Source organism: Geospiza fortis, unplaced genomic scaffold (assembly GCF_000277835.1).
Source record: "Geospiza fortis unplaced genomic scaffold, GeoFor_1.0 scaffold54, whole genome shotgun sequence".
Lineage (NCBI taxonomy): Eukaryota > Metazoa > Chordata > Aves > Passeriformes > Thraupidae > Geospiza > Geospiza fortis.
Window position 1 is genome coordinate 17,280,457 of NW_005054301.1, and position 8,289 is coordinate 17,288,745.

The 8,289-nt window shown below is 46.5% G+C and overlaps 1 protein-coding gene across 3 annotated transcripts in view; it reads right to left on the reverse strand.

Moving 5' to 3' along the window:
• The window catches only part of SLC8A3 (solute carrier family 8 member A3), a 114,561-nt gene extending 113,671 nt beyond the window's left edge, over positions 1 to 890 (reverse strand). For 2 of the 3 annotated variants that reach the window (XM_005417541.2, XM_005417542.2), the window contains exon 1: positions 361 to 616. The gene's annotated coding sequence lies outside the window, so the exon portion shown is untranslated. Of the gene's footprint in view, positions 1 to 360; positions 617 to 771 lie in introns of those variants that run through there. The other variant, XM_005417540.2, reaches the window with a different exon arrangement.
• Positions 891 to 8,289: the final 7,399 nt, after the last annotated feature.

Here is an 8,289-nt window from a genome sequence, read left to right on the forward strand (position 1 = left end):
CCCCGGCGCGCATCCACCCCGCAGCGCCCGCTCCGCGCCGTAGGCAAAGCCCTCCCTCCCTCCGCAGCGCACACACACACGCATCCCCCCTCACACACACACACACACACACACAAACGGGCACGGAGCCGCCACAGCGCCGGGAAGACAGCGGGAATGAAGCGAGCTCCCAGCGCCTGGGCAACGCTAATTCTCCCCGATATCCCGGGAGATGAGCCTGCAAAGAGCTCTAGTCCCCCAGCCCTCAACACCCCCCGCTCACGGCCATTCGCGTGCAAGGCATGGAGCCCGACTGACAGCAGGACACCTGCCCGCCAGCCTCGCGTCTCCCACGGAGCGGGGATGGCACCCCTTACTTACCCTTTCTGGCGGCTTTCCTGACTTTTTTTGGAGGGTGGGGCTGGGGGATGGGGAGGGGGGGCTCCACTGATTCCCCAACACGAATCCTTCCGGTTCCTAAAGGGAGCTCATCACATCTCCCGGTGATTCACCGACGGTGTGTGCGGGTACGGGGGGGTTCGCCTTTGCATGTCAGTCCAAGTTGCCTCGCTCGCTACAAAACCTGTGCTCCCTTTTGCAGCTGTCAGGGAGAGCGGGGAGGTGCATCTGGAAAAGGGGGTGGGGGTGGAGGTAAAATGTTGATAAATCCACCAGCCTTGATCTTCAGCTCCGTGCGGTGGAGTTTGGGGAGGGAAGGGAGATTTGGCGAAGAGGGAGGAGGGCGAGGAGGACGGAGATGAATGGGAGGGGGAAAGAGAAAATGGATTGTACCCCAGATTGCCACTGAATCTGCTGGGCTTCCCTCGCTCCCGCGCTCACACCATCGGGGCTCGGTGCAGGTTTCCCAGCATTACGGTGCACGGCAAAGCGCTGAGCCTGATTTCTGGGAGCCAGCGAGGTTTGCACAACTGCAGCAAGAAGCCAAATCAAAAAGCCAATCTGCGAGCCTCCAAACTCCACGTCACCTATCAGCTGGGAGCGAGCGCTGCAACAGAATTACAAGCCATGCATATTTATTCCTCTGAATCCGGGGGGGATTTTCGGATCGTTTAAAGCGAGGCACGGTGAAACCAAGGCAAACCCTTTCCAAAATAAATAAAGGCAGAGCACGTCTTGCATGTAACACGCGCACACACACCTCTACGAGGTCTCCATCGGTATATAGAGATATACACTCACTGAGCGGGGATCACTCCTGTACCATCCAAGTACATTGACTTGACTTCGTGTATTTCAAACAAGGTGGGGGAAGAACATTGTAGTTGAGCCTCAAAGAAGAAGATATTGATTGCATATCTGAAATTTAAAGCATCTGCCAAACACTTCTGAGAGATTAAATATAGGCAATATAATTACACAGGCAGAGTTGGTCCTGGTATCCATTTGAAGCTGCATGGTTTAGTTTGTGCTTGCAGAAACCACACAGTTATTTTTTAACCAAAGTAAAATAACAAGTTGTGAGACAGCAAATAATTTTAAGGTAAGAAAATATACATTGCCTCCAAAGTTGCTATTTGACTTTGGCAGAAGACTGCTGGGGGCTGGTTTCCAGGACCACGGAGCAAAGCAGTACAGTCATGCCTCACACAAGACATGTCACAGTATTTGTACACATGTTTGTCTCCCCTTAGGATCCCCTCTATTTTTGCCCCAGCAGCTATGGGCAGACATGTGCCTCCAGGAGATTTACCTTCTGGCACGGCTTCTCACTTCTTTAAAGACCAGGTATTACAAGGCAACAATCCCTAACACCAGGCTATCCTGCCAAAGAATGGTCTGTTTCATCCTCCAGAGAGAAGCTGTCCCCAGCTGACTGGGGACAGCTTCTCTCTGGAGGATGAAACAGACCATTCTTTGGCAGGATAGCCAGTGACTCCCCATGCCCCCTGAGGTGATGAAGGCCCTGAAGCTTTCTGGTAAGACCTGAGCACGTGTGCAAGCGCAAACCATCCCTGTCAAAAGCAGCTGAATAAAGTGCCATGAGAAACGTGAGCCCAAGTCCTACGCTGGGCAAGAACTTTTACCTCAGCCAGGCACAGGCAGCAGACGTACAAAGATGGAAGAGGAAAGGGCAGAACAGTTACCGAGAGGGTGACCCGTCTGAGAGTTGCACAGGCTTCATGCTGCCAAAAGTGGATAAGAAAAGCTGCAAATGGGCTGTGGTCCCCTGCAGGACAGCACAGACCACTAAGGCCCTGGAAGTCAGCTGATACATTCCAGTTAATGCTCCATAATAGTTATGGCTCCATAATAAGAGCAGCCCCTGGCCCCAACACCTCAGCACAGAAGGGATCCAGAGACCTGGAAGAGCAGTTATCCATTCTGGTCTGGCTACTCACTGTTGTTATTTAGAATAGGGCATGGAAGTCCAGGACAGACGCACAGCAGGAGGAGGCACAAGGGGACAGATTTGCTGCAAGTACAAGATGGCGGTACAAAAGATGGTGGCAGAACACCTTGTGGGTCCCAGACTCAGCCTTTTATCTCCCCAAATGCCACCTGCTATTCCTGGTGTCCTCAAATAACCCAGCAAGGCAGCTTACCAGGTAGGAACATGGTAAGGGATGCACATGGGCCAGAGACATGGCAAGATCCAACATATACAGAAGTGCCTGACCTCAGGGTGCTGGCCAGCCCTGCACAGGGTTTCAACCCTGAATGATGCTCCTGTGTGATTTCAGGGAGGGGAAGGGCTTCCCAGTGCCTGGGGGAATACAGGCACATGTGCATGTGCGGCCCGTGGCATTTAAGTGCCCAGCAGTCTCACCCGAGCTGCAGAAGAACCCTTACTGACATCAACACAAAATCAACAGCACAGCATCAGTGGCTGAAACCTAAGACTGTGTGGATGCAGGGACTCTGGAACTGGCCACCTTCAAGCCTCACACCCTTACCAAGGAGGACAGCCCCAAGGGTGGCAGCTCTCCAGTCACCCCCAACACCAAGCAAAGGAAACCACCCCAGCTGGCACAGGGAAACTCTCCCAACCCATCTCACGCTCACCAACCCATGCCCAGCTCATCATCAGGCAGTTCCAAACAACTGCTTGTGTTTAAGGCTCAGCAAGAGTGGGTCTGGAGCTGAGAACTGCAGTACAAAATCCTCGTCAGCAGGAGCAAGCCCTGGGGGCAATACACAAATTTACAGTTGACAATAACTTAAGACAGAGCTCTTTATGGTACACAGATGTTTCATTTCACCTCATCCCAGTACATAAAATCATGCCTAATACACTTAGGAAATGCTCCCAGGGATTTCCCTCTTTCCTTCCCTTCCATATGGACCTAATCTTATGTTGCTCAGCTCAAGCAAAAAATTTTCATCACAAGAGGGAGTATATGAAATTTTTTATCTCCTTAGTCTTAAAGGTGTGCTTGCAAAGTACTAACCTAAGATGAAAGCAACTAAAGTGTTTATATAAAAATACTATTTAATTTTTTTTTAAAACCCCAAAACTCCACAAAAAACCAACCACCTCTTGTTTGTATTGGCTCTAACAATTAAAATACAGGGTGCCCAAATTCCGGGGCTGTTTAGCACAATCTCACTAAACAAGCACGGGTATTAGTTTTTAATGACTACCAAGATTGCTTGATGTTTCAAGTGTTACCTAAGAAACAGAGCTAATGGTTTTAAACTGACAGAGGGCTGATTTATATTAGATATAAGAAAGAAGTTTTTTACAAAGAGGGCAGTGAAATACTGGCCTAGGTTGCCCAGAGAGATGGTAGGCATCCCATCCCTGAAAACATTAAAGGTCAGGTTGGATGGAGCTCTGAGCAACATGATCTAATTGAAGATGTCCTTGCTCATTGCAGAGGGCTGGAACTAGGTGACCTTTAAAAGATGCCTTCCAACTTAAACTATTGTATGATTCTAACCCAAAACCACTGGAATTCTACCAAACAGTGATATTAAAAGAACATAGAATGAGTATGGTTAGAATGGACCATTCTAACCAGAGGTCATCTGGTCCAACCTCCCTGCTCATACAGGTCCCCTAGAGCACTTTACACAGGATTGAGTACCAACAACTTCTGGATATCTCCACAAACTCTCTTGGCAACTGTTCCAGTGATCAGTCACCCACACAGTAAAGAAGTTCTTCATAAAAGAGAGGGGAGTTATCCCATGAACAATCAGGACCTTAAATACTTCTCTCAAACCTGTCTCCAAGCTCTTGAGATTTGAAGCAGAACAAGAAATGGAGGCTTTGCTCTTCCTTTCCTTGTCCACCTAAAACTAGAGAAGATTTTTTTTAACACAACCCATAGTTTCAACATCCCATGACTTCAGCCTTCTGCTGGCAACCATGCTGATATTAAAGATGCTGACAGCAGAATGTACTTGACAGCAGTGCTGTTGTTAAAGACAATGTGCATAACAGGCATTGCTCTGCCAGGCCAACAGCATCTATTGACATAAAAACCTGCCAGTGTCCTACAAGTTCCAGAAGAAACTCTGTGAGTGTGTTAGCTGAGTCTGAAAGGACCTGTTCTTTCCCCTTCATTCACCGGCTATACACTTCACACATACAGATAAGAATTCCACAGTTACCATCCAAAATTTCAGATGGATAGGGCCATATTATTGCTTTATTATGGCAGACATGACAAGCTGTAGGTTTGGCTCTTCCTTGAAAAACTTCTAGCTGAGCAAGGCTTTAGGAAGTGCTCTACTATTGCTGTCCTGCAATCTTTTGGCCCTTGGCCTAATGATCCAAGAATTTGATTTAGACTAGATATAAAAAAGAAACAAATACCCTATCAGCCCTCTTTCCTTGAATACAAGCAGACTAGCTGCTGCAGACTTCAATTTTGTACAAAAGGGCTTGGCACAGCCCCCTTCTCTCATTCAAGACCTGATCTTGGTGAACCTGTGTTATGTTTTGGGCTATTTTTCCATAGCTTTGCTTTTCCTCCCTCACCAGCTTTCATCAGGTGCCTGCTCACATTTGTGTCAGAAGGGATGAGATAATGTGACATTTTATTAATATGATGCATTTGCAGAGCCTTGAAATGAAGTTTTAAATCTGAGAAAGAATTACTTTCTGGGCAAAAGAGGAAAGGAGCCACAATGTAGAAGCCAGCTTCAAGCCTATCCATGATTACAGAGCAAATGAACCCAGTTCAAATGTAAAGTTCTTTATTTTTTCCTCCTATGAAAGCCTGTTTTGCAAACATGGTTAGAGCCCTGAAAGCCAACCTGGGCTTTACACAGGTTGAAACACAGCAGTATGCAAATTCTTATCAAACAAGTCATGGGACACCAGGGACAGTCCATGCACTCCTCATGGCATTTCCCCATAACCAGGGGACTATTCCTCCGCAGGTCCTACCAGACAGGGGGTTGCCACAGATGGGTAAAGATTCTTTGTGTATCCTTTGTATAATGCTCAGAATGGAGAAAATGATGGGTTTAAACTTTGTGACTCGCAGATATGTCTGTGACAGCTGTAGGTTGCAATAAGATCCTCTAGTCTCATTGTAGAGCTTCCCAAGAGGTTAAGTCTGGGTCAAAAGCCACCTTCCTCAGGTCTGGCTTACAATGAAGGGCAATTCTTTGTGTGGTCATCTTCACAAATGATTGCAGAGTAATGTAGAGACAGCCCACAAGCAGGTGACTGATACCACAAACATGTCCTGGCCTGGGTTTGCCAAAGGTTTTCTGTACAAGGGAACACAGACCTAAAGAAATTTTAGACAGCATTCAGACACCATGCAGAAACCCTCAAAAAGTGAAAAACCTAACCGAGGATAGCGACTAGCTACTGGAAGTTCAGGGCAAGTCAAACCCTGGAAAACTTCTGATGAGAAGTGACATCTTCCAAAGACTCTACCTGACAATAGAAAATGAGTGTACACCTGACAAGCAGATTTTGATCATGGTGGAATCTAGGACTTACCACGTGTTAATTAACACGTGTTAATTCCAGGGTTTTCCATTTTAGCACTGGCTTCAAAAACTGTGTTGGTCCATGGATCTGTAGTGGAGCATACCCTCTGTTCAGGACAAACACCCTGAGGCTTGGCCTGGCAAGCCAGTGTGTCCTGGGGCAGGAAACAAGACTCATTCAAAGGGGATTTTTTCCACATTTTAACTGCCATCCATGGGAGGTGGTCAGGGGGACCTTCTCAGGTTGAGGAACTCGGAGATTTTCCTTATTTTTGGTGTCTTCGAGCAATGGCTTAATAGCAACTCTATTACAAATTAGGTTGTATGTTTTTGAGGGCTTTTTTCCAGGAAGGACCAATGGGACTCTGGGGCTTACAGCATCAGGCTATGTGCCAGGACAAGGGGCACATTCAAAAAGGCCATTTCAACTGCAGTGACTACTAATGAGCAACCAGCACCAACACTGCAGGAGATACACCCCTTTTCTCAGCTGCAGAACAAGAACATGAGACTCAGATTACAGCAGTGGATTGGATCTGCTCCTACCCCACTCTCACTGAGGACCAAGGAACCTGGCCTCAGAGGAAGAGGTTTGGTATGACAGGAGACACCAACAAATAGTAAGATGGCAAGAGACCTGTAGGCACTTCAGCACATTCTGATGGATTCTCACACGTGTCTTACAAAGCATAGAAGAAGATTTAGCTCACAAAGATGTCAATTCATTTAACAGCTTCCCAAAATAATTTTGAATTCAAAAAAATCAATGGGAAAAGTTCATATTTCATTGATTTTGAAACCCAACAAAGACAAAAATCAATTGCACTACCACCACTCTGGTTTCCCTGTTAAACACTGGCACCGAGGTGTTTTATTCTGCTTCCTGCACCACATGCTGGCTAATAGCAAGAAAAGGAAAAAAAATCCGTGTTTTTTAAACTAAATTAGTGCTTTGTGGAGAGGATGATTCACAGTGATTCTAGAGCAGTAGCTGGTGCTTCAGCCATACACTGCACACAGGCTGGTTTTCTTACACTTCTTTCAAACCCTTCCTTCTGCATCCTGTGCCTTCACGTTCTGGGTAAATGACTCCCTGGCCAGCATGTTTGCTAACAGGTTAAAACTGTGCTGTAATGAAATACATTTGGGATTATGTTATATTGTGGATAGCACATCAGTAGCAGAAGCATGTAATCCCTGTATTGGCTTTCAGTTCCTAAGGATCTTCCACAGCAATTCAGACTCTCCTACAGCTGTCCTGTAGCTGCCCACCTTCACATGCAGTGGGGTTGTGGGTGCTCAGCTCATGGGCAGCAAGTGCTGGTGTGGCTGAGGGTGCCCCTCCCTTCACCTCACAAACAGCTTCTGGCAGGCTGGCAAACAAGGCTTCACACTATCATTTGTCTCCACTTTTGAGTATACAACATGCCAAAGCTGAAGGTCCCCAACTTCAGGGGATGTTACCAGATAGCACAGCTACAGACCTTGATAGCACTGTCCAGTGGGGATAACAATAAATGCCGGGTAAAGATTGAATGAAATTTTACAATTCACCTAAGGCCAGTGTAATAATTTTCTTAGCAAAACAGCTGAGACCTACTAAAAAAAGAAGTCTCCTATGGAATGGTGTCTCTTCCTTTACAAATCTGGGACAAAATGAAGAATGCCAGATTGTCTTTTCCCCCTGAGCAGTTAGAAGAAAGCCATGCTTCCCTCCAGGAGAATCTGATCCAGGTTTATAAAAAATCAGGGGGCAAGGGGGGAGCTGTATGTGAAAAAGAACTATAAAGTAAATTAAGATCAGCTGTTAATGAAAGTTTGGAGTTTAATTAAAGGAGTGAGCAGCTTGTGCATGGAGAGACACATCCATCTCTAGGATACGTGTGGCTTCTGTCCAGATCTGGCAGGATCCTGGAGACACATATGGGATGAGTGCTTCTGGTGCAAAGTCTGACCCCAGACTGCTCTGATAATGGTAAGACAGAGACAGTTTCCCTGGGAAGAAGACTGTCATCATGACACCACACAAAGCCTGATACCTCCCTCAGCACTGAAGACTCGACTTTAAATATCTAGTTGTGTTGCAAATCATCCTTCTGATGATTGTTGCAAAAACCCATCCTTCATGTTTTGGGATCAAGTGGACGATAAAATGTTGGTTATCCCTTTAAATATTAACTAATTCAGGTTCTCCTGAAAGTTGAGTTTACAAGAATATTATCTCTTGTTTTAAAAAAGCGCACAGCCAGAAAAGGACTTTGGCACATGCAATATTCCTATCCCAGAATGGGTTCGATTGGAAGGGACCACACTGGGTCATCTGGTCTGACCGCCCTGCTCAAGCAGGGTCATTCTAGAACACCTATATACCTATACATGCTTATATCCTGCTGA